A 24,478-nucleotide genomic window follows, 5' to 3' on the forward strand; every position below is an offset into this window, starting at 1 on the left:
GAAGTGTTGCGTCATGTGCCACTTGTTATACCGCCCCCCCCCTTCTTAAATATAACAACAAAGGCTTTTATGTTAACGACGGGTTTCTTTATAAAATGGTTGCATTGCTTAAATCAGTGGTTTTCAACCACTGTGCCGCGGTCGTGGGAGATTATCTAATTTCACCTATTTTTGTTAAAATATATTTTTTTTAGCAAACCAGTAATTATAGTCTGCAAATGATGTGTTGTTGTTGAGTGTCGGTGCTGTCTAGAGCTGGGCAGAGTAACCGTGTAATACTCTTCCATATCAGTAGGTGGCAGGAGGTAGCTAATTGCTTTGTAGATGTCGATACAGCGGGAGGCATCATGCAGGTAAAAAGGTATTCAATGCATAAACAAAAAGTTAGTGCCCCTAAGAAAAGGTATTGAATCTTAGGGAAGGCTATGCAGAACAGAACTAAAACTGAACTGGCTACAAAGTACACAAAAACAGAATGCTGGACGACAGCAAAGACTTACTGTGGAGCAAAGATGGCTTCCGCAATGTACATCCCAACATGACATGACAATGTCCCCAGGATGAAGGATAAAAACAAAGTAAATGCGGGAAATATCGTTCAAAAGGAAGACATGAAACTGCTACAGGAAAACACAGAGAAAAAAACACCAAAATAAGAGCGCAAGACAAGAACTAAAAGACTACACACAAAAAAACGGAAAAAAAGTCAAAATAAGTCAGGGTGTGATGTGACAGGTGGTGACAGTACACCTACTTTGAGACAAGAGCTATAGTCATGCATGCTTGCTTATGCTTTAAAGTCATATCCAACAATTGTGACGACGACTTTTTACTGTCAACTGAGTTTCGTTTTTGAATGATTTCTGCTGGTGGTGTGCCTACGCATTTTTTCAACGCAAAAAAATGTGCCCTGGCTTAAAACAGGTTGGAAAACACTGATCTAATGTCACCTATTTGGGGTCAAAATATTTTTTTAGTAAACCAGTAATTATAGTCTGCAAATGATGTGTTGTTGTTGAGTGTCGGTGCTGTCTAGAGCTGGGCAGAGTAACCCTGTAATACTCTTCCATATCAGGAGGTAGCTAATTGCTTTGTAGATGTCGATACAGCAGGAGGCAGTATGCAGGTAAAAAGGTGTTTAATGCATAAACAAGAAATAAACAAAAGGTAAGTGCCCCTAAGAAAAGGCATTGAAGCTTAGGGAAGGCTATGCAGAACAGAACTAAAACTGAACTGGCTACAAAGTAAACAAAAACAGAATGCTGGACGACAGCAAAGACTTACTGTGGAGCAAAGATGGCTTCCGCAATGTACATCCCAACATGACATGACAATGTCCCCAAGGATGAAGGATAAAAACAAAGTCAATGCGGGAAATATCGTTCAAAAGGAAGACATGAAACTGCTACAGGAGAACACAGAGAAAAAGCCAGCAAAATAGGGGCGTAAGACAAGAACTAAAAGACTACACACAAGAAAACAGCAAAAAAGTCGAAATAAGTCAGGGTATGATGTGACAGGTGGTGACAGTACACCTACTTTGAGACAAGAGCTATAGTCATGCATGCTTGGTTATGCTTTAAAGTCATATCCAACAATTGTGACGACAACTTTTTACTGTCAACTGAGTTTCGTTTTTTAATAATTTCTGCTGGTGGTGTGCCTACGCATTTTTTCAACGCAAAAAAATGTGCCCTGGCTTAAAACAGGTTGGAAAACACTGATCTAATTTCACCTATTTGGGTTAAAAATATTTTTTTTTGCAAAGCAGTAATTATAGTCTGCAAATGATGTGTTGTTGTTGAGTGTCGGTGCTGTCTAGAGCTGGGCAGAGTAACCGTGTAATACTCTTCCATATCAGTAGGTGGCAGGAGGTAGCTAATTGCTTTGTAGATGTCGATACAGCGGGAGGCAGAATGCAGGTAAAAAAGGTATTTACTGCCTAAATAACAAATAAACAAAAGGTGAGTGCCTCTAAGAAAAGGCATTGAAGCTTAGGGAAGGCTATGCAGAACAGAACTAAAACTGAACTGGCTACAAAGTAAACAAAAACAGAATGCTGGACGACAGCAAAGACTTACTGTGGAGCAAAGATGGCTTCCGCAATGTACATCCCAACATGACATGACAATGTCCCCAGGATGAAGGATAAAAACAAAGTAAATGCGGGTAATATCGTTCAAAAGGAAGACATGAAACTGCTACAGGAAAACACCGAGAAAAAGCCAGCAAAATAGGAGCGCAAGACAAGAACTAAAAGACTACACACAAAAAAACGGAAAAAATGTCGAAATAAGTCAGGGTATGATGTGACAGGTTGTGACAGTACACCTACTTTGAGACAAGAGCTATAGTCATGCATGCTTAGTTATGCTTTAAAGTCATATCCAACAATTGTGACGACAACTTTTTACTGTCAACTGAGTTTCGTTTTTGAATGATTTCTGCTGGTGGTGTGCCTACGCATTTTTTCAACTCAAAAAATGTGCCCTGGCTTAAAACAGGTTGGAAAACACTCATCTAATTTCACCTATTTGGGTTCAAAATATTTTTTTAGTAAACCAGTAATTATAGTCTGCAAATGATGTGTTGTTGTTGAGTGTCGGTGCTGTCTAGAGCTGGGCAGAGTAACCCTGTAATACTCTTCCATATCAGGAGGTAGCTAATTGCTTTGTAGATGTCTATACAGCGGGAGGCAGCATGCAGGTAAAAAGGTATTTAATGCATAAACAAGAAATAAACAAAAGGTAAGTGCCCCTAAGAAAAAGGCATTGAAGCTTAGGGAAGGCTATGCAGAACAGAACTAAAACTGAACTGGCTACAAAGTAAACAAAAACAGAATGCTGGACGACAGCAAAGACTTACTGTGGAGCAAAGATGGCTTCCGCAATGTACATCCCAACATGACATGACAATGTCCCCAGGATGAAGGATACAAACAAAGTAGATGCGGGAAATATCGCTCAAAAGGAAGACATGAAACTGCTACAGAAAAAGCCAGCAAAATAGGAGCGCAAGACAAGAACTAAAAGACTACACACAAGAAAACAGCAAAAAAATCCAATTAAGTCAGGGTGTGATGTGACAGGTGGTGACAGTACACCTACTTTGAGACAAGAGCTATAGTCATGCATGCTTGGTTATGCTTTAAAGTCATATCCAACAATTGTGACGACGACTTTTTACTGTCAACTGAGTTTCGTTTTTTAATGATTTCTGCTGGTGGTGTGCCTACGCATTTTTTCAACGCAAAAAAATGTGCCCTGGCTTAAAACAGGTTGGAAAACACTGATCTAATGTCACCTATTTGGGGTCAAAATATTTTTTTAGTAAACCAGTAATTATAGTCTGCAAATGATGTGTTGTTGTTGAGTGTCGGTGCTGTCTAGAGCTGGGCAGAGTAACCCTGTAATACTCTTCCATATCAGGAGGTGGCTAATTGCTTTGTAGATGTCGATACAGCAGGAGGCAGTATGCAGGTAAAAAGGTGTTTAATGCATAAACAAGAAATAAACAAAAGGTAAGTGCCCCTAAGAAAATGCATTGAAGCTTAGGGAAGGTTATGCAGAACAGACCTAAAACTGAACTGGCTACAAAGTAAACAAAAACAGAATGCTGGACGACAGCAAAGACTTACTGTGGGGCAAAGATGGCTACCGCAATGTACATCCGAACATGACGTGACAATGTCCCCAGGATGAAGGATAAAAACAAAGTCAATGCGGGAAATATCGTTCAAAGCAATACATGAAACTGCTACAGGAAAACACAGAGAAAAAGCCAGCCAAATAGGAGCGCAAGACAAGAACTAAAAGACTACACACAAGAAAACAGCAAAAAAGTGCAAATAAGTCAGGGTGTGATGTGACAGGTGGTGACAGTACACCTACTTTGAGACAAGAGCTATAGTCATGCATGCTTGGTTATGCTTTAAAGTCATATCCAACAATTGTGACGACAACTTTTTACTGTCAACTGAGTTTCGTTTTTGAATGATTTCTGCTGGTGGTGTGCCTACACATTTTTTCAACGCAAAAAATGAGCCCTGGCTTAAAACAGGTTGGAAAACACTGATCTAATTTCACCTATTTGGGGTAAAAATATTTTTTTTAGTAAACCAGTAATTATAGTCTGCAAATGATGTGTTGTTGTTGAGTGTCGGTGCTGTCTAGAGCTGGGCAGAGTAACCCTGTAATACTCTTCCATATCAGGAGGTAGCTAATTGCTTTGTAGATGTAGATACAGCAGGAGGCAGTATGCAGGTAAAAAAGGTATTTAATGCATAAACAAGAAATAAACAAAAGGTAAGTGCCCCTAAGAAAAGGCATTGAAGCTTAGGGAAGGCTATGCAGAACAAAACTAAAACTGAACTGGCTACAAAGTAAACAAAAAAAGAATGCTGGACGACAGCAAAGACTTACTGTGGAGCAAAGATGGGTTCCGCAATGTACATCCCAACATGACATGACAATGTCCCCAGGATGAAGGATAAAAACAAAGTCAATGCAGGAAATATCGTTCAAAGCAATACATGAAACTGCTACAGGAAAACACAGAGAAAAAAACACCAAAATAAGAGCGCAAGACAAGAACTAAAAGACTACACACAAAAAAACGGAAAAAATGTCAAAATAAGTCAGGGTGTGATGTGACAGGTGGTGACAGTACACCTACTTTGAGACAAGAGCTATAGTCATGCATGCTTGGTTATGCTTTAAAGTCATATCCAACAATTGTGACGACAACTTTTTACTGTCAACTGAGTTTCGTTTTTGAATGATTTCTGCTGGTGGTGTGCCTACGCATTTTTTCAACGCAAAAAGATGTGCCCTGGCTTAAAACAGGTTGGAAAACACTGATCTAATTTCACCTATTTGGGTTCAAAATATTTTTTTAGTAAACCAGTAATTATAGTCTGCAAATGATGTGTTGTTGTTGAGTGTCGGTGCTGTCTAGAGCTGGGCAGAGTAACCGTGTAATACTCTTCCATATCAGTAGGTGGCAGGAGGTAACTAATTGCTTTGTAGATGTCGATACAGCGGGAGGCAGAATGCAGGTAAAAAAGGTATTTACTGCATAAATAACAAATAAACAAAAGGTGAGTGCCCCTAAGAAAAGGCATTGAAGCTTAGGGAAGGCTATGCAGAACAAAACTAAAACTGAACTGGCTACAAAGTAAACAAAAAAAGAATGCTGGACGACAGCAAAGACTTACGGTGGAGCAAAGATGGCTTCCGCAATGTACATCCAAACATGACATGACAATGTCCCCAGGATGAAGGATAAAAACAAAGTCAATGCGGGAAATATCGTTCAAAGCAATACATGAAACTGCTACAGGAAAACACAGAGAAAAAAACACCAAAATTAGAGCGCAAGACAAGAACTAAAAGACTACACACAAAAAAACGGAAAAAAAGTCAAAATAAGTCAGGGTGTGATGTGACAGGTGGTGACAGTACACCTACTTTGAGACAAGAGCTATAGTCATGCATGCTTGCTTATGCTTTAAAGTCATATCCAACAATTGTGACGACAACTTTTTACTGTCAACTGAGTTTCGTTTTTGAATGATTTCTGCTGGTGGTGTGCCTACGCATTTTTTCAACGCAAAAAATGAGCCCTGGCTTAAAAAAGGTTGAAAAACACTGGCTTAAATGACATTTTCCTTTGCATTTATGCAAGACTAAAAAGGGGGCGTCATCTGTGCAAACCTGAACCTACTACACCCCCTTTCTGTTCTCTCCTCCCCCCTGACTGACCGTGTTTCTGCCCCTAATTCACTCCCCTTTTTTTTTTTTTTCCTCCTTCTTGTTGACAGTTTATACCGAGGAAAAGTTTTTCGCCGGGAAGGATTTCTTAGGCCTGGCTCGGAGAATTTGCCCACCTTGGCTGCAACATTTTTGCCGCCCACCCACCTTTCAGCTACCATTGCACACAGCGAACGTTGATATGCCACATCAGGTAAGATACACACACACACACACACACACACACACACACACACACACACTGGGCCATATAGTGCATGCTGCTACTATAGAGCACATGGTCTGTACATCATCATGCAGACCCTCCCCTCTCTCTTTGTTTCCCCTCCTTTAGGGTACACTGCAAAGCAACAGCCTGCATGCTTATTTCGCATTGCAGACTGCACACTTTTTCCAGCACACACTAGGCCCTGTAATGTTTTTTTGTGCTTGGTGTTTGTGGTTTTTGTGTTTGCGTATGTGTGTGTGTGTGTGTGTGAGGCAGCTGCTGCTTCCCTCCACATTCCACATGTGTGTGTGTGTTTGCTGAAAATGATGAGCAGCAACAAGAGCATTAGATTAGCGTGCATTTGTGATGTAAACACGGGAGGGAAGACGCCGTAAAGAGACTGTAAAGATGTGATCTCTACATGTCTCCTAAAGCAGTGTTTTTCAACCTTTTTTTGGGTTATTTGCGTTGAAAAAAATCCACAGGCACACCACTAGCAGAAATCATTAAAAAAAGGATTGATTAAATGATTGATTGAGATTGATTGAGACTTTTATTAGTAGATTGCACAGTACAGTACATATTCCGTACAATTGACCACTAAATGGTAACACCCCAATAAGTTTTTCAACTTGTTTAAGTCGGGGTCCACGTTAATCAATTCATGGTACACATATATACTATCAGCATAATACAGTCATCACACAGGTTAATCATAAGAGTATATGCATTGAATTATTTACAATCTGGGGGTTGGGATGTGGAAGGGGGTTAGGTTTGGTTGATATCAGCACTTCAGTCATCAACAATAGTATCATGTGAGAAATGTACTTTGTAACAGTGTAGGTCTGACTTGGTAGTTAATGTATAGCGAGCAGTGAACATAGCGAGCTCAGAAAGCATAACAACAAGTACATACATTTGATTAATTACATTTGATTATTTGCAATCCGGGGAGGTGGGATGTGGTGGAGTGAGGGTGTTAGTGTAGGGTTGTAGTTGCCTGGAGGTGTTGTTTTATTGCACTTTTGAAGGAGGATAGAGATCAACTTTTTCTTTACACCTGTTGGGAGTGCATTCCATATTTGATGGAAACTCAGTTGACAGTAAAAAGTTGTGGCAATTGTTGGATATGACTATAAAGCATAACCAAGCGTGCATGCCTTTAGCTCTTGTCTCAAAGTAGATGTACCGTCACCATCTTTCACATCACACCCCGACTTATTTGGCTTTTTTGCTGTTTTCCTGTGTTTAGTGTTTTAATTCTTGTCTTGCGCTGCTATTTTGCTGGCTTTTTCTCTGTTTCTGGTATTTTCCTGTAGCAGTTTCATGTCTTCCTTTGAGCGATATTTCCCGCATCTGCTTTGTTTTAGCAATCAAGAATATTTATCCTTTTTTGTGTGGACATTGTTGATTGTCATGTCATGTTGGGATGTACTTTGTGGACGCTGTCTTTGCTCCAGAGTAAGTCTTTGCTGTCGTCCAGCATTCTGTTTTTGTTTACTTTGTAGCCAGTTCAGTTTTAGTTTTGTTCTGCATAGCCTTCCCTAAGCTTCATAGTCTTTTCTTAGGGGAACTCACCTTTTGTTTATTTTTGGTTTAAGCATTAGACACCTGTTTCCGACATCTACAAAGTAATTAGCTACCGCCTGCCACCTACTGATATGGAGTATAACACGGTTATTTTAATATATAATTCCGCCGACTGAATTTTTTACCGTTAAATCAACTTTTGTGTTGTTTTCTACTAACATACAATAAGACACTAAAACATTAAAAGACGAAAAAAATAAAATAAAAATTAAATAACAATATTTTAAAATCTGCAGCTCTGTTGTTTGAATTTTACAGCTAAAAACAGTGGTATTGTTTTTCCGTTTATTCTATTTTTTTAATGCTGTAAAAACCTCACTGCTTTTACTGTAAACTTCTGGGGGCTGAGCTGCCAGTTTTTTTAAAGTAAAATTGTAATTATTTTTACAGCTTATGTAAAAAAATATATTGTTAATGTATTATATAAGTACATGTATATTAATATATTACTCATTGTTAAAAGTGGCCCTCTGACACCCCTGAATTGATGACATGTGCAACCCACAAGCACACAAAAGGCTCGTCAACCACCCACATTTCAATTGTGTTTCAATCAGGGGTAATTTGGAGATCAGTTTCTCCAACATATGTCAGAAAGGCACCCCGTAGTTTTTGAAGCTTTCATTCAATGGCAATGCAGAACATCTTTAATTCAGCGGGTGTGGCAAGGAGGCGATGTTGCCTTGCAATTTAGCAAAGCAAGTCTTACAGCCAACAAAGTGGTGAAAGCTGCAAGATTCTTTTTAGATTTGTTAAGGGTAAATGACTGAGGTGCTACCCCCAAATCACTTGGAGGATTCTGTTCAATTCTTTAGCCAGTGACCACGGACAAAGTGTTAAAAATGTGCAATGATACATTTTTTAAATCAGATTGATCACATTTTGGAATTGGATTAATCTTGATTAATCACAGGTGATTGTTTGCTTGCATTATTGAAATTAGTTAAAACAATATGTCAATATTTGTACAGAAATGCAATGTTATCGTCAATATTTCATCCAGGAACATTTTTTTTTAAGATTTTACTTGAATCCATTGATTTACACAAAACATGGAAGCCGTTTTATCTAAAGTTCCTTCAGGCTGTATTTTGAAAAGAGTGAAATTTGCCAGTGTGTTTTTTTTTGTAGTGACTCATGCATTGATCTGACCACTGACCGTATGGCAGTTAAGGTGAAAGAGCTTGCACGGTCAGTATAAATTGCATGAGTGTACATAATAATGCCATCATTTTTTGTGATTAATCAGATGAGTTAACTTGTTAATTTTGACAGCCCTAATAAATACACAGGTGAACATTAGGAAAGAAACATAGATATAAGTTGTACACGATAAATGCATATGAGAATGGTGACTGTACTACAATATCTATATATAAATATGCAGATGTTCTATCACTAACCGTATTTCCTTGAATTGCCGCTGGGGCGCAAATTAATTTAAAACCTCTTCTCACTCCGGCGTTCACCAAAGGCATGCGGTAAAGGCAAGCATGCGCTAGTTATTTTAAAACCTCTTCTCACTACGGGGCTTACCAAAGGCAAGCGGTAAATTTAGGCCTGCACTTATAAACTTGAGTGTGATGTAAGGATACCATCATGAAAAGCACATTTAATAAAAGAAAATGTTATTATGGTCTTACCTTTACTTATAATTGAAGTCCATGCATAGCTCCCTCTGATCAAAAGCATCGATTACTTGTTTATAGAAGTCTTCCTTATCTGTCTTCAGTTTTAAAAGTCTCTCTGTCTCGATGGAGGTCTTCCTTTATCACCTCCTGCTTCAATTGAAAGTCCAGTTTAGAAAACGGTTTTATTTTAGATATGTAATCCTCCATGTTAAAAGTGCAAGCGAGAAGAAAAAATAAACGATCGCTGCTCACTCTTGCTGCTTGTTGTCACTTCTTCTGCAGCCGCGTAGTCTCAAGAAGGATCACTAGCGTCCTCTACCACCAGGAGGCGGGAGTCATTTAATGACTCATATTTGACACACGCAGCTACGGTATATTAATAAAACACAGCTGCTTACTGTTCTTTTTAGCATATTCAATAGCTTGGATCTTAAATCCTACTGAATAGCTCTTAATCTTCTTCCCTTTATGCGATTTCAAATGATTGAAATCAGCCTCCTCCATTTTGAAAATGATGACAGGTGAAGTGTCACTCGTGACGTGACGAGTTTGACCCGGTGGAAATTCTAGGCATATGCTAATTATTTGGCGAAACGAGTTTGACCCGGCGGAAATTCTAGACATGCACTAATAAAAATAATATTTTTCGAAACAAGTTTGACCCGGCAGTAATTCTAGGCAGGCGCATACTAAAGGAAATACGGTATATATACAAAATACCTTTTTACAGTGCTTTTTTTTTTTTTCAAATGAGCAATATTTTTCCTCTATCTTCCGATAGTCATGCAAGCCATCTTCTGTCATTTTTTTGAAAGCTCACAGACAAAATAAGAAGGAACAAAACAAAGTGGATTGAATTTATGAGTTTGGTCTTGGTCCAAATGAGAGTTGCTGTCATTGTAACTTAACGGCAGTGCCAAGAAATGTTTTTAGTGCATTGCATAATGTAATTTAATGAATAGTCTGTTACAGGGTCAAACTGTGCATTTTACATTGCTTCTATAGAATTGACGGGCGCACCGGGTTTAGCATTCAGCCAAGTTCCGTACGCAGTCAAGCTTTTTCTGTGTATCCATCCATTTTGTACCGCTTATTTTTTGTGTAAAAATACTTTAACCTCAGTATAAATAAAGTTCAAACCCCCAAACTGTTCAGTCTCCCTTTGATGCATGGGTGTTGCTGAAGACGAGTCGCTGAGCCGTGCTTTTTAAGCATTCTTAACTGTCATGCAAGTGGAAAAATACATTGATTGCTGTATATAGTAAACGTGCAAGGGTGCTATGGGGTGAGTTTCTTCACATTAAGGGCATGTTTCCGCAGGAACAAAGTAGTAAAAGTAGTGATTTTCTGTACATTATTGCGTGCAGCTGACATTTTGAAAATGATTTCCTATTCACACGTCTGGAAAAAACTGTCATTTGCCTCTCGGGCCACTTGTGTTCTCAGAAACATTTATGTTGTTTTTTTTGTAGCTTATTTTTTGTTTTTTTCTGCATGAATTCAAGTACGATAAAAATTTTTTTGTCATTGTTCTTATTTTGGATTCAGCCATGTTGTTCTGGGTAGCTGAGAAGGAGACAATCTGTGCTGTGCTACCTGCACCTTGTCACAACTTCCATTTCTGCTTCTACGGTTATCATCATCATATCCCTGTGGTGGCCTGAGAATAAATACTGTAAATTCTGGACTATTTTCCTACGCTTTCAACCCTGATGCTTATAAATTTGTGCATCTAATTGACAGCTATTTCTCTGCTAACGGCCATAATGTTTAGATTTTTAATACTGTTAATTCCGGACTATTTTCCTACACTTTCAATTCTGCTGCTTATAAATTAGTGCAGCTAATTGATAGATATTTCTCTGCTAACGGCCATAGTATTTAGAATTTTAACAACTAGTTTCAACAGACACTGAAAAGGTGTGTTGTTGTTCGTGCTATGGCTCCATCTTTTGGAAGAGTTTGCGTGGAGTGAATATCTGCCGTATTTCCCTTTTTTGTTTAGTGCTTTTAACCGGAAGTACAAGTGCTGCTCCGTCTTGTATTTATCCTTAGCGATTCTACTCGTATGGATTCTTCATTCATAACTCCAAACAACGTTTGTGAGTTTTACAATATAACTAAAACAATTTGTACGTACTAAACTGTGGGGTTTTGAAGTTATACCGTACAACATGTCCATTTTGCTTCACATTGAGTTTTTTATTTCAAACATGCAAGCATACAAGATGATACATCACAATTTCCAGATTCTCTTTTCAACATGTTGGAAAAGGAGTAGGAAGGAGCAGAGTTGATTTAATCCTACCCCTTTTCTTTTACATAACAGTTGCTAAAACCTTTGTTCGCTTCCTGTTCTCAATATACTCACAATATACTCCTTAAGTAATCACAATAAAAAAAATACTCTGTGAAGTAAGTTACATTTCATATGGTAAGATGAGTAAGACTATTTTGAAAAAATGAATGGAGGGATGAAATCTATTCAGAATGTTTGTCATGGTTTTTCTTCTTTGTACTTTGTAAACACTTCAAGTTTGAAGAGTTTCTTGAAGTGGATCACATTACTACATTGTTTGATTGCTTTGCTTAATCATTTCCATCATTTAATTCCACACACTGAAATCCTGAAGGTCTTAAGTGTTGCCCGTGCATACAAATGTTTTAAATTACATTTTTCTCTAAGATTAGGTTTCTCCTCTTTTTTTGAGAAGAATTGCTGTATATTCTTGGGTAGCAGGTATAGTTTGCTTTGTGTATAATTTTAATTTGCTTGCAAATTCACTATGTCGTGGAATTTCAGTATTTTTGATCGAATAAACAAAGTGTTTGTATGTTCTATATATCCAACATTATGTATTATTATAACTGATCTTTTTTGTAACACCGTTAATGAATGAATGAATCAATCAATCAATGTTTATTTATATAGCCCCAAATCACAAATGTCTCAAAGGACTGCACAAATCATTACGACTACAACATCCTCGGAAGAACCCACAAAAGGGCAAGGAAAACTCACACCCAGTGGGCAGGGAGAATTCACATCCAGTGGGACGCCAGTGACAATGCTGACTATGAGAAACCTTGGAGAGGACCTCAGATGTGGGCAACCCCCCCCCCCTCTAGGGGACCGAAAGCAATGGATGTGGAGCGGGTCTAACATGATACTGTGAAAGTTCAATCCATAGTGGCTCCAACACAGCCGCGAGAGTTCAGTTCAAAGCGGATCCAAGACAGCAGCGAGAGTCCCGTCCACAGGAGACCATCTCAAGCGGAGGCGGATCAGCAGCGTAGAGATGTCCCCAACCGATACAGGCGAGCGGTCCATCCTGGGTCCCGACGAGCGGTCCATCCTGGGTCTCGACTCTGGACAGCCAGTACTTCATCCATGGTCATCGGACCGGACCCCCTCCACAAGGGAGGGGGGGACATAGGAGAAAGAAAAGAAGCGGCAGATCAACTGGTCTAAAAAGGGAGTCTATTTAAAGGCTAGAGTATACAGATGAGTTTTAAGGTGAGACTTAAATGCTTCTACTGAGGTAGCATCTCGAACTGTTACCGGGAGGGCATTCCAGAGTACTGGAGCCCGAACGGAAAACGCTCTATCGCCCGCAGACTAGAATGAAGTGTACTTTTGTAATTATTTCCCCAAATTTCTACACAACAACTCAGATATGTAACACTAGTGAGCAGTAGAGAATATAAAATGATTTCTGGTCTAGAACATGTTTTGCTTTATTCATTATTGGCGTGTTTGTTGCTACTTTATGTTGTATACGGTCTTTTTTACACAAGATTTCCAGTTCAGTTTATCATTAATCATTATACCTAGAAATTTGGTTTTATTCACTTTTTTCAATTTCTATTCCGTCTACGTCTATTTGTCATTGACTTTCTCTTCTACTGTTACCAAATAGCATTATTTTAGTTTTGCTGGGATTCAAAGAGTCTGTATTTTGTCAAACCATCTTTTTAATTTGTTAATTTCTTCTGTTATTATTGTTGTGACAATGCAATGGCTCTCTTGCTATTATTTGTATTATTATAGATTTCAATGTTGTTTTTTGGCTTATCACCACTCCATGATTCGGTTTCGTAATGTTGCATAATGAAACCTCACTGTTTGTCACGGCCCTCTGATGTCCTATAAAAGTTCCTCCTACACTTATTCTTACCTCAGTGGGATTGAAGAGCATGCGTGTGTTTGTTTTCCCCCCCTATCCTCTAATGCAGTGTTTTGCAACCTTTTTGGAGCCAAGGCACATTTTTTTCATTGAAAAAATGCGGCGGCACACCACCAGCAGAAAACATTAAACAACAACTCAGTTGACAGTAAAAAGTTGTCGTCGCAATTGTTGGATATGACTTTAAAGAATAAGCAAGCATGCATGACTATAGCTCTTGTCTCAAAGTAGGTGTACTGTCACCACCTGTCACATCACACCCTGACTTATTTTCATTTTTTTGCTCTTTTCCTGTGTGTAGTGTTTTGCTTCTTGTCTTGCGCTCCTATTTTGCTGGCTTTTTCTCTTTTTTTGGTATTTTCCTGTAGCAGTTTCATGTCTTCCTTTGAGCGAAATATCCCGCTTCTACTTTGTTTTAGCGGTCAAGAGTATTTCACTTGTTTTTATCCTTTTTGATTGTCATGTCATGTTGGGATGTACCTTTGTGGATGTCGTCTTTGCTCCACAGTAAGTCTTTGCTGTCGTCCAGCATTCTGTTTTTGTTTACTTTGTAGCCAGTTCAGTTTTAGTTTTGTTCGGAATAGCCTTCCTTAAGCTTCAAAGCCTTTTTTTTAGGGGCACTCACCTTTTGTTTATTTTTGGTTTAAGCATTAGTTACCTTTTTACCTTCACGCTGCCTCCCTCTTTTTCCGACATCTACAAAGCAATTAGCTACCGGCTGACACCTACTGATATGGAAGAGTATTAAAAGTTACTCTGCCCAGCTCTAGACAGCATCGACACTCAACAACAACACATCATTTGCAGACTATAATTACTGCTTTGCTAAATATATTTTTAACCCAATTAGGTGAAATTACATAATCTCCCACGGCACACCCGTGTGCTGCGACACAGTGGTTGTAAAACACTGGCATAATGAAACCTCACTGTTTGTCACGGCCCACTGATGTCCTATAAAAGTTCCTTCTACACATTTATTCTTACCTCAGTGGGATAGAAGAGCATGCATGTTTGTTTTTTTTCCCGTCCTCTAATGAGGCGATAAATTCGTGCACTTTGTTGCCTTTTTGGTCTTTAGCAGGGTAAAAGACAGGTTGTAAAATGATAACAGATGCATGTGGGGCCTCACAGTGCAATGCCCTGTTTTGATATGTAAGCTAATTCCCAACAATGTGTAGCGCACGTGTGCGCCAATACTCTACCTGGCGGCCATCAAAAGGCACCGTTTGCTGCTCGCCGTGCTTATTGTTTACACAGCAGTGTGTCGTGCCAATGCAGATACAATATGTCTGCACTTGTTGCTTAGCTTCGTCTGTGACTTAAGACGTGTGTGTGCCTGCGTGCGGGACTAATTGATGACACCGCTGTTTGTCAAGCCCGTCTGACATGATTCAAAGGTTGTTTCAGAGGTCTATTGACGTGAATCAGTGATTTATTCAGATTAAACTTAGCGGGAGGGTGAGCATGTGCCCTAAATAGACACTGTTGTCCTGGCAAAAGATTGATTTAAAACAGGTTTGCATTTAGGCTGCAATGTCATCCGGCCTTCACAAGCTGACGGTCAAGCGTGCATTTTACCGTTTAAAAATCTGTGTGGTTAGTGACACTTTTTTAAATTGTGTTTTTCTATTAAATTGACTTTTCTGTGATGTGTAAAGTTCAAGTTGAAAATAGTAAATGAAAATGTGTAGTTTCCTCTGCCTTCTGTTCTGCTAGCCATTCTGTTGTCATACAAGAATGTATAGTTTGATTTAGCATGCTGATTGACTCTTCATTTATTAATCTCGTCTATTTCTATTCATTTGTCCATCAGTCAAATATTTTTAAAAACTACTCCAGTTGGTCAGCTGACCATTTATATCCGTGTGTGGCATTGCATTAGTCTTTTACAAGAATAAATAAATACAAACAGAATAATGTCAAGTACACCATCTGATGTGTGGAGACATTTCACCCCAACCAATGTAGGCAGAAAGGCGGTGTACATTTGCAAATAGAGTGCAAAGAGCTATGTCAAAAATGCAACAAAGATAAGGCAGCATATAGACAAGTGCCCAATAATATATCCTTATTGTAATTCCCCATTCATTCCCATATGTGCCCATTAATTCCCATGGACAATGTGCAACTTTAAATAATCCAAAAATAGTAAATATTTCCAAACTTCCCGTGGTAAATTTCCGGAAACTTTCCACCCCTTTGCAACCGTAGTTAGTTAGTGTTTCTGTTTTAAATTAAAATTACGGAAAAAACATGACTGGTGACTGCACTTTGGTAAACCCACTGACTGGCTGACACTAGCTTAAATGCTAACATTAAAACAAAAACCATTATCGTCTTTCCCAATTAAAAAAACGACGGACGGACGGTTAGTGTTGCCGTTTTTAAATTAAAATGACAGAAAAACCATGACTGGTAACTGCACTTTGGTGAACCCACTGACTGACTGGTGTCAGATGGCTAGCTTAAATGCTAACATGAAAATAAAAGCCATTAATGTCTTTCCCAATTAAAAAAACAACCTACCCCAATCTAATTTCATGCAAATACTTTACTTAGTTGGGCACATTGAACCTACAAACTATGCTCTTTCAGAACAGGAATGTGAGACGGCGATATTTTTACGGTGCGTTCAAGAACCGCTGAACAGAGTAGAACCTTACAACGCCTGCCACAATTAATAAATAATAATAATAGATTTCGGTCTGTTTTCTTTTAAATACATCTTTAAAGTGCTGCGGTACAACCAATGTATAAAAAAAAAAGCAGATCCAATTCTAAGATTAACACACTATCAGTGAAGCATAAGAAACACAAAACATGCAAAATAGTGGGTTTTGTAATGGTGTGTCTATTTATTCTAGTAAAGAAAAAACTTTGTTAAAACATTTTGGTGTGTCTATAAGTACTTTTTTGAGCACATACAACATTATCGCGATTACGATAGCTGTGATCATTTTGATCACGATAACCGTTATATGAAATGTTCATATCATTACATAATATTGGTGAATTAGAAATTCTTGCATCAAGGCTCACACTTTTTAGTACACTTCTAAGACTGTGTACTCTTAACAACCTTGATCTCGCTGTGGTAACACACACACACACACACACACACACACTAAATGAAATAAAGGAGTTGGGTCAAATGATATTCATTGAAAGGAAACCTTTTTATTTGTTGCTATTACATTATTTGGTTTGTGGACGCAAAGAAAAACCACAGAGAGGAAACATTAGCGTGGGTACGGTCTCTCTCTCGAAGGTAAAGGAGGAAGTGGTCAGGCTGTAAGTGAGCGACGTCTGGAAGAACCGCAGATACGCTATTAGTAGCGAGCGCCCGAAACGTGACAACAATAACACAAGATTACCTTTCTAATTATTCTTCATTACTGTGCCAGACAATAGCATAACAAGTGAATAAGTTATTTTAGACTTACCTTCATGATGTTCAGAGGACATGTTTGAGTGTGTGAGTGGAAAGCCTGTCCACACATGCAATTTATAAAGCCTTTCATGAAGCGGCCATGTTGCAAAGAATAAATCAGCACTAAAGGAAGTTGGAAAGCCCATTATTTTCATACCGCTTTATTGCATTCACATGTGACTGCTAAATCCTTTATGAACAAGCTGTAATGGGTTCCTTATGGGAAGTAGTTTGCGCGGTCGCGATATACACGTAGCGAGCGTTGTGGCCGGCGGGATTAGGTCTGGTTTCAAAGGCCGCCCGCCATAAGGCGCTTGGGAGAGATCAGCCCAAATCGCGGCTCACCTAACCGTTTAAGTGGAGGCCTTCTGGAATCTTCAGCTTTTACCGGACGCAGCGCAGATGTGAACAATGCTAAAGACTTAGATTTAGCTTAAGTGCTTCAGTTTGATGTTGCGTTCCCACGAGGCCAAGAATGCGTTCGCCACAAAAACCTCTTTGGCGTGCTCAACAGGATACACACAACTGTTGTCTCTGCTCCGAAAGGCTGGCTTTCATGCACAATCATTTTCATTTTCATTTTCATTTTAATGCCTTTCTCCATAGACCTGGAAGGAATGCCTTGAAATATTTGGCTACACTGAAAAAAACTGTTTACCTATGCTGTGTTTGTAACAATCACACCCTGCTTATGAATGCGATTGACTGAGCACCAACACAGGTTTAGAGAGGTGTGGTTACTCTCTCTAGGAATGTTTAATAGCTCCGCTTTTATCTCTAAAAATAACTTTGGAAATACACACCCATTCTTTTTTTAACGGGGACATTAAGGCACAAAGGGGAACTGCACTTTTTTGGAATGTTGCCCATAGGGCTGGGCGATATATGGAATATATTCGAGATATCGCAGGTTTGTTTCTGTGCAATATAGAAAATGACTATAGGGTGATATTGGAGTTTACCATATTTCCTTGAATTGCCGCCGGGTATATAGTATGCGCCTGCCTAGAATTGCTGCCGGGTCAAAGTCGTTTTGCAAAATAATTAGCGCATGCTTAGCATTACCGCCGGCTCAGGATTAACGCCGGGTCAAACTCGTTTTGCCAAATAATTAGCGTATGCCTAGAATTTCCGCCGGGTCAAACTCGTCACGTCACGAGTGACACTTCACTTGTCATCATTTTCAAAATGGAGGAGGCTGATTTCAATCATTTGAAATCACATAAAGGGAAGAAGATTAAGAGCTATTCAGCAGGATTTAAGGTCCAAGCTATTGAATATGCTAAAAAAAACAGTAAGCAGCTATATTTTATTAATATACCGTAGCTGCGTGTGTCAAATATGAGTCATTAAATGACTCCCGCCTCCTGGTGGTAGAGGGCGCTAGCGATCCTTCTTGCGACAACTCGGCTGCAGAAGAAGTGACAACAAGCAGCAAGAGTGAGCAGAGATCGTTTATTTTTTCCTCTCGCTTGCACTTTTAACATGGAGGATTACATATCTAAAATAAAACAGTTTTCTAAACTGGACTTTCAATCGAAGCAGGAGGTAATAAAGGAAGATCTCCATCGAGACAGAGAGACTTTTAAAACTGAAGAAAGACAAGGAAGACTTCTATAAACAAGTTATCAGTACTTTTGATCTGAAGGAGCTGTGCATGGACTTCATTTATAAGTAAAGGTAAGACCATAATGTTTTTTTTTATTAAATGTGCTTTTCATGATGGTATCCTTACATTACACTCAAATTTTTAAGCGCAGGCCTAAATTTACCGCATGCCTTTGGTAAGCGCCGGAGTGAGAAGAGCTTTTAAACTAATTAGCGCCCAGGCGGCAATTCAAGGAAATACGCTACATTCTCATGCAGTTGCTTTTAGCTGCTGGCATTACACTACAGGCTTTTCTCACTCTTTCTTGTCTCTCCTTCTCACATAGACTTAAAACAAGCGCACCTTCTTACATATGTCACATACTGTCACTTCATACGCCACATACGTATACGCCCTCGCGGAGCAGAGAAGTAGTGGAATGGGTAACGTTAGCTGTGAGGTGCGAGTAGTAATACGAGAGAAAGAAGGTTTCAATCTGGTAGCAAATGTTACTAATTGTATTTTATTGTATCATTGATTAAAGGCCTACAGAAATGAGATGTTCTTATTCAAACGGGGATAGCAGGTCCGTTCTATGTGTCATACTTGATCATTTCGCGATATTGCCATATTTTTGCTGAAAGGATTTAGTAGAGAACATCCACGATAAAGTTCGCAACTGTCTGTGTTAACAGAAAAGCCCTGCTTCTACCGGAAGTCGCAGACGATGACGTCACAAGTGTGATGGCTCCTCACATATTCACATTGTTTTTAATGGGAGCCTCCAACAAAAAGTGCTATTCGGACCGAGACAACGACAATTTCCCCATTAATTTGAGCGAGGATGAAAGATTTGTGTGTGAGGATATTGATAACGACGGACTAGAAAAAAACAACAAAAAAGGAGTTGCATTGGGACGGATTCCGATGTTTTTAAACACGTTTACTAGGATAATTCTGGGAAATCCCTTATCTTTCATTTGTGTTGCTAGTGTTTTAGTGAGTTTAACAGTACCTGATAGTCGTAAGGGTGTCTCCACGGGTGTGTTGACTCCAATGTCTCAGGGAAGTCGACGGCAGCTTCATGGACGGCCCAAGCTCTTCTTTTCTCCGGTAAGAAGCGACTTTTTAACCACAATTTTCTCACCGAAACCTGCTGGTTGACATTTGGTCTGGATTCCTGTTTGCTTGACCGCGCTCTGATCCATAGTAGATTTTAACCTCTGGGATTTTTAAACAATAGATAGATAGATAGATAGATACTACTTTATTTATTCCGTCAGGAGAGTTCCTTCAGGAAAATTACAATTTTCAGCACAATCCCATTCAAGATCAGACAAACATTACAGGGAGACAGAACAGGATCGCTGACGGGTCTGCCGGCTTCCAGCGCCCCTTACAAAAAAGATGACATACAGGTAAACAAGGGGGGGGGGTGAAGAAAAAAAATAGAAGATTAAAATAAAATTAAAAAATCGGTCTTAGCCTAGGCCCTGGAGTGGGGGTGCAGACTGAGGCCAAGGGGAATTTAAAAAAAAAAAAAAATCAATGAATCACCGTGTGTTTGTGTGGCTAAAGACTAAAGCTTCCCAACTCCATCTTTCTACCGTGACTTCTCCAATATTAATTGAACAAATTGCAAAAGATTCAGCAACACAGATGTCCAAAATACTGTGTAATTATGCCGTTAAAGCAGAAGACATATAGCTGTGCGTATAGCGCTCATACTTCCTAAAAACGCGTGACGTCTTGCGTACACGTCATCATTACACAACGTTTTCAAAACGAAACTCCTGGGAAATTTTAAAATTGTAATTTAGTAAACTAAAAAGGCCGTATTGGCATGTGTTGCAATGTTAATGTTTCATCACGTGGGACGGCGTGGCGCAGTGGGAGAGTGGCCGTGCGCAACCCGAGGGTCCCTGGTTCAAATCCCCACCTAGTACCAACCTCGTCACGTCCGTTGTGTCCTGAGCAAGACACTTCACCCTTGCTCCTGATGGGTGCTGGTTGGCGCCTTGCATGGCAGCTCCCTCCATCAGTGTGTGAATGTGTGTGTGAATGTGGAAGTAGTGTCAAAGCGCTTTGAGTACCTTGAAGGTAGAAAAGCGCTATACAAGTACAACCCATTTATCATTTATTTATCATTGATATATAAACTATCAGACTGTGTGGTGGCTAGTAGTGGCTTTCAGTAGGCCTTTAAGGGTTCAAGGACTCAAATTTTTGACATTTTAGAAAGGCAACAGATTTATTGTTTATTATTTTATTATATCAGCGCCATGTTGCATAATGTGTGTGTGTGTGTTTGTGTGTGCTTGCAATTCATTTTTGCTGTTGTGCCTTTTTTACTGTACTGTACACTAAAGTTCCTAATGGATAAATTAGGTATTTGAAGTGAATTTAAGGTGCTAAAACGTCGTGTGAAGCACCCGGTCAAATGCCATAAAAAAAAAAAGTATGGCAAACCGGTACTTTTCCAACAGAGTATAGTACCGTTTTTTATTTATTAGTACCACCATACTATACTAGTACCGGTGTACCCTACAACCCTAATTCACACACTTACCTGGGTTGATATATTCTATTGTAATATTAGTGCTATAGCCTTCTCTTGGTTTTTTTCCATTCACTTTAAAATGATAACCATTCTCATCCGAATCGATAGAGCACATTTCTGTGGTAGAAAACACTCACAAATGAGTTTCCGCCAGTGTCTCTGGCGCTCTACTCTTTGTGTCAATGTGTTGAGGCCCGGTGTAAGGGAGCGTTCTGTTGGCAGTAAAGCCTTTTTCCTGCACAAACACACACACTCCCTCCCTGCTTCATTCCTCATCTTCTCTTTCCTGCTTCCAGAGAGAGAGAGAGAGAGAGAGACGATCCCACTGAGGGGATTGGTTGTAATACAGCAGGCCCCCCCACATGGATCTCCTCCCATCACTTCCTGGGACAATTAGCCACCCACAAGGGTTGCTGATGACTGACCCTTCATGTGCACACACACACACCCACACACACACACACGCACGCACGCAATCGCACACACACCACTATGTTGCACAGTGGAAGAGTGGCCGTGCGCAACCCGAGGGTCCCTGGTTCAATCCCCACCTAGTACCAACCTCGTCACGTCCGTTGTGTCCTGAGCAAGACACTTCACCCTTGCTCCTGATGGGTGCTGGTTAGCGCCTTGCATGGCGGCTCCCTCCATCAGTGTGTGAATGTGTGTGTGAATGGGTAAATGTGGAAGTAGTGTCAAAGCGCTTTGAGTACTTTGAAGGTAGAAATGTGCTATACAAGTACAACCCATTGAACAGCAATCCCCAACTATGCGTGCTTTTAGCATAATTGTCATGTACCAGTGTATAAAACAAAGACAATTATAATTTCCAATGCAATTTCTAACATAATTGTCATGTATTAATATATAAAACATACAAAAATTATAATTTCCAATGTAATTTCTAACAAATTTGTCATGTACTAATGTATAAAACAGACAATTATAATTTCCAATGTAATTTCAATCAATCATCAATCAATGTTTACTTATATAGCCCTAAATCAATAGTGTCTCAAAGGGCTGCACAAACCACTACCACATCCTCGGTAGGCCCACATAAGGGCAAGGAAAACTCACACCCAGTGGGACGTCGGTGACAATGATGACTATGAGAACCTTGGAGAGGAGGAAAGCAATGGATGTCGAGCGGGTCTAACATGATACTGTGAAAGTTAAATCCATATTGGATCCAACACAGTCGCGAGAGTCCAGTCCAAAGCGGAGCCAGCAGGAAACCATCCCAAGCGGAGGCGGATCAGCGGCGCAGAGATGTCCCCAGCCGATACACAGGCAAGCAGTACATGGCCACCGGATCAGACCGGACCCCCTCCACAAGGGAGAGTGGGACATAGGAGAAAAAGAAAGCAAACGGCAGATCAACTGGTCTAAAAAGGGAGTCTATTTTAAAGGCTACAGTATACAAATGAGTTTTAAGGTGAGACTTAAATGTTTCTACTGAGGTGGCATCTCGAACTGTTACCGGGAGGACATTCCAGAGTACTGGAGCCCGAAATGAAAACAGACTTTTTTTGGGCTTTGGGAATCACTAATAAGCCGGAGTCCTTTGAAGGCAGATTTCTTGCCGGGACATATGGTACAATACAATCGGCAAGATAGGATGGAGCTAGACCGTGTAGTATTTTATACGTAAGTGGTAAAACCTTAAAGTCACATTTTAAGTGCACAGGAAGCCGGTGCAGGTGAGCCAGTATAGGTATATATGTATGTATATATGTATATAAAGGTATATACAGTATAGGTATATATGTATGTATATATGTATATAAAGGTATATACAGTATAGGTATATATGTATGTATATATGTATATAAAGGTATATACAGTATAGGTATATATGTATGTATATATGTATATAAAGGTATATACAGTATAGGTATATATGTATGTATATATGTATATAAAGGTATATACAGTATAGGTATATATGTATGTATATATGTATATAAAGGTATATACAGTATAGGTATATATGTATGTATATATGTATATAAAGGTATATACAGTATAGGTATATATGTATGTATATATGTATATAAAGATATATACAGTACAGGCGTAATGTGATCAGACTTTCTTGTTCTTGTCAAAAGTCTAGCAGCCGCATTTTGGACCAACTGTAATCTTTTAATGCTAGACATGGGGAGACCCGAAAATAATACGTTACAGTAGTCGAGGCGAGACGTAACAAACGCGTGGATAATGATCTCAGCGTCTTTAGTGGACAAAATGGAGCGAATTTTAGCGATATTACGGAGATGAAAGAAGGCCGTTTTAGTAACGCTTTTAATGTGTGACTCAAAGGAGAGAGTTGGGTTGAAGATAATACCCAGATTCTTTACTGAGTCGCCTTGTTTAATTGTTTGGTTGTCAAATGTTAGAGTTGTATTATTAAATAGAGGTCGGTGTCTAGCAGGGCCGATAATCAGCATTTCCGTTTTTTTGGCGTTAAGTTGCAAAAAGTTAGCGGACATCCATTGTTTAATTTCATTAAGACACGCCTCCAGCTGACTACAATCCGGCGTGTTGGTCAGCTTTAGGGGCATGTAGAGTTGGGTGTCACCGTATTTGCGTATGATTTCTAACATAATTGTCATGTATCGATGTATAAATCAAAGACAATTTTTATTTCCAATGTCATTTTTTAGCATAATTGTCAAATGAGCACAGAATTGTGGTAGTTTGTTTTGAATTTACATTAATATACTGTAAAGAAAAATGTTAAATGTATTGTAATTTTTATCAATTTGATGGTTAGTTTGGTGTAAAGTTAGATATTTTTATTTAGACAAAAACATGTTTGGAAAGTATGAAAATATACTGTGATATTTGTTGCAATAATGGATACTACTAAAGTTTTAAAAGGTATGCAATTTAAAGCAGTACATATTTTTTTTTCTGTCAAAATGGAGTAAATATGATATACTATATTGAAACATATCATTTCCAGGTGTTTGCGGGCCAGATATAATGACATTGCGGGCCAGATCTGGCCCGCGAGCCCTTGAGCAGACACCACTGCTATAGCAGTTAGATATACTTGGGCTGTTTCACTTTACTTTTTGTGTCTTGTCTTTGTCTAGAAAATTCTACGCACGGGATAGTGAGAAACGCAATTTGGATTCCTTGTATGTCTTGTACACGTTAATAATTGACAATAAAGCTGACTTTGACTTTGTAATGTGTCGGCTAGGATCAAATAGCATCATAATAAACTCATTATGACATCTTCTATTACGACTCAAAGTGCAAGAAACGTTATAAACCTAATAAAGATGGGAGGGCAAATTGAGGGCAACTGCACTTCCTTGTTAAAGGTTATCCATCTACAGCATAATGCATATATTCATAGTATGGGGGGTACATTTAGATTATTTTTTTATTTAGTAAAAAAAAAAATAATTGCGTATGTAAATATGTTTAAAGATGAAACTTATTGTCAGCTTTGTGTTATCAGTGACAAAGGGTACTATTAGTAGTTATTTC

The 24,478-nt window shown here is 39.1% G+C and overlaps 1 protein-coding gene and 1 long non-coding RNA gene across 2 annotated transcripts in view; both read left to right on the plus strand.

The window, feature by feature from the left end:
• The window catches only part of LOC133554093 (uncharacterized), a 261,586-nt gene that overhangs the window by 64,516 nt on the left and 172,592 nt on the right, over positions 1 to 24,478 (plus strand). The window lies entirely within an intron of this gene.
• Positions 1 to 24,478, plus strand: part of LOC133554092 (vitamin D3 receptor A) — a 197,647-nt gene that overhangs the window by 577 nt on the left and 172,592 nt on the right. Inside the window, exon 2 of the mRNA XM_061902481.1 lies at positions 5,822 to 5,964. The gene's annotated coding sequence lies outside the window, so the exon portion shown is untranslated. The remainder of the gene's footprint in view (positions 1 to 5,821; positions 5,965 to 24,478) is intronic.

This window comes from Nerophis ophidion, linkage group LG06 (genome assembly GCF_033978795.1).
Source record: "Nerophis ophidion isolate RoL-2023_Sa linkage group LG06, RoL_Noph_v1.0, whole genome shotgun sequence".
NCBI classification, from domain to species: domain Eukaryota; kingdom Metazoa; phylum Chordata; class Actinopteri; order Syngnathiformes; family Syngnathidae; genus Nerophis; species Nerophis ophidion.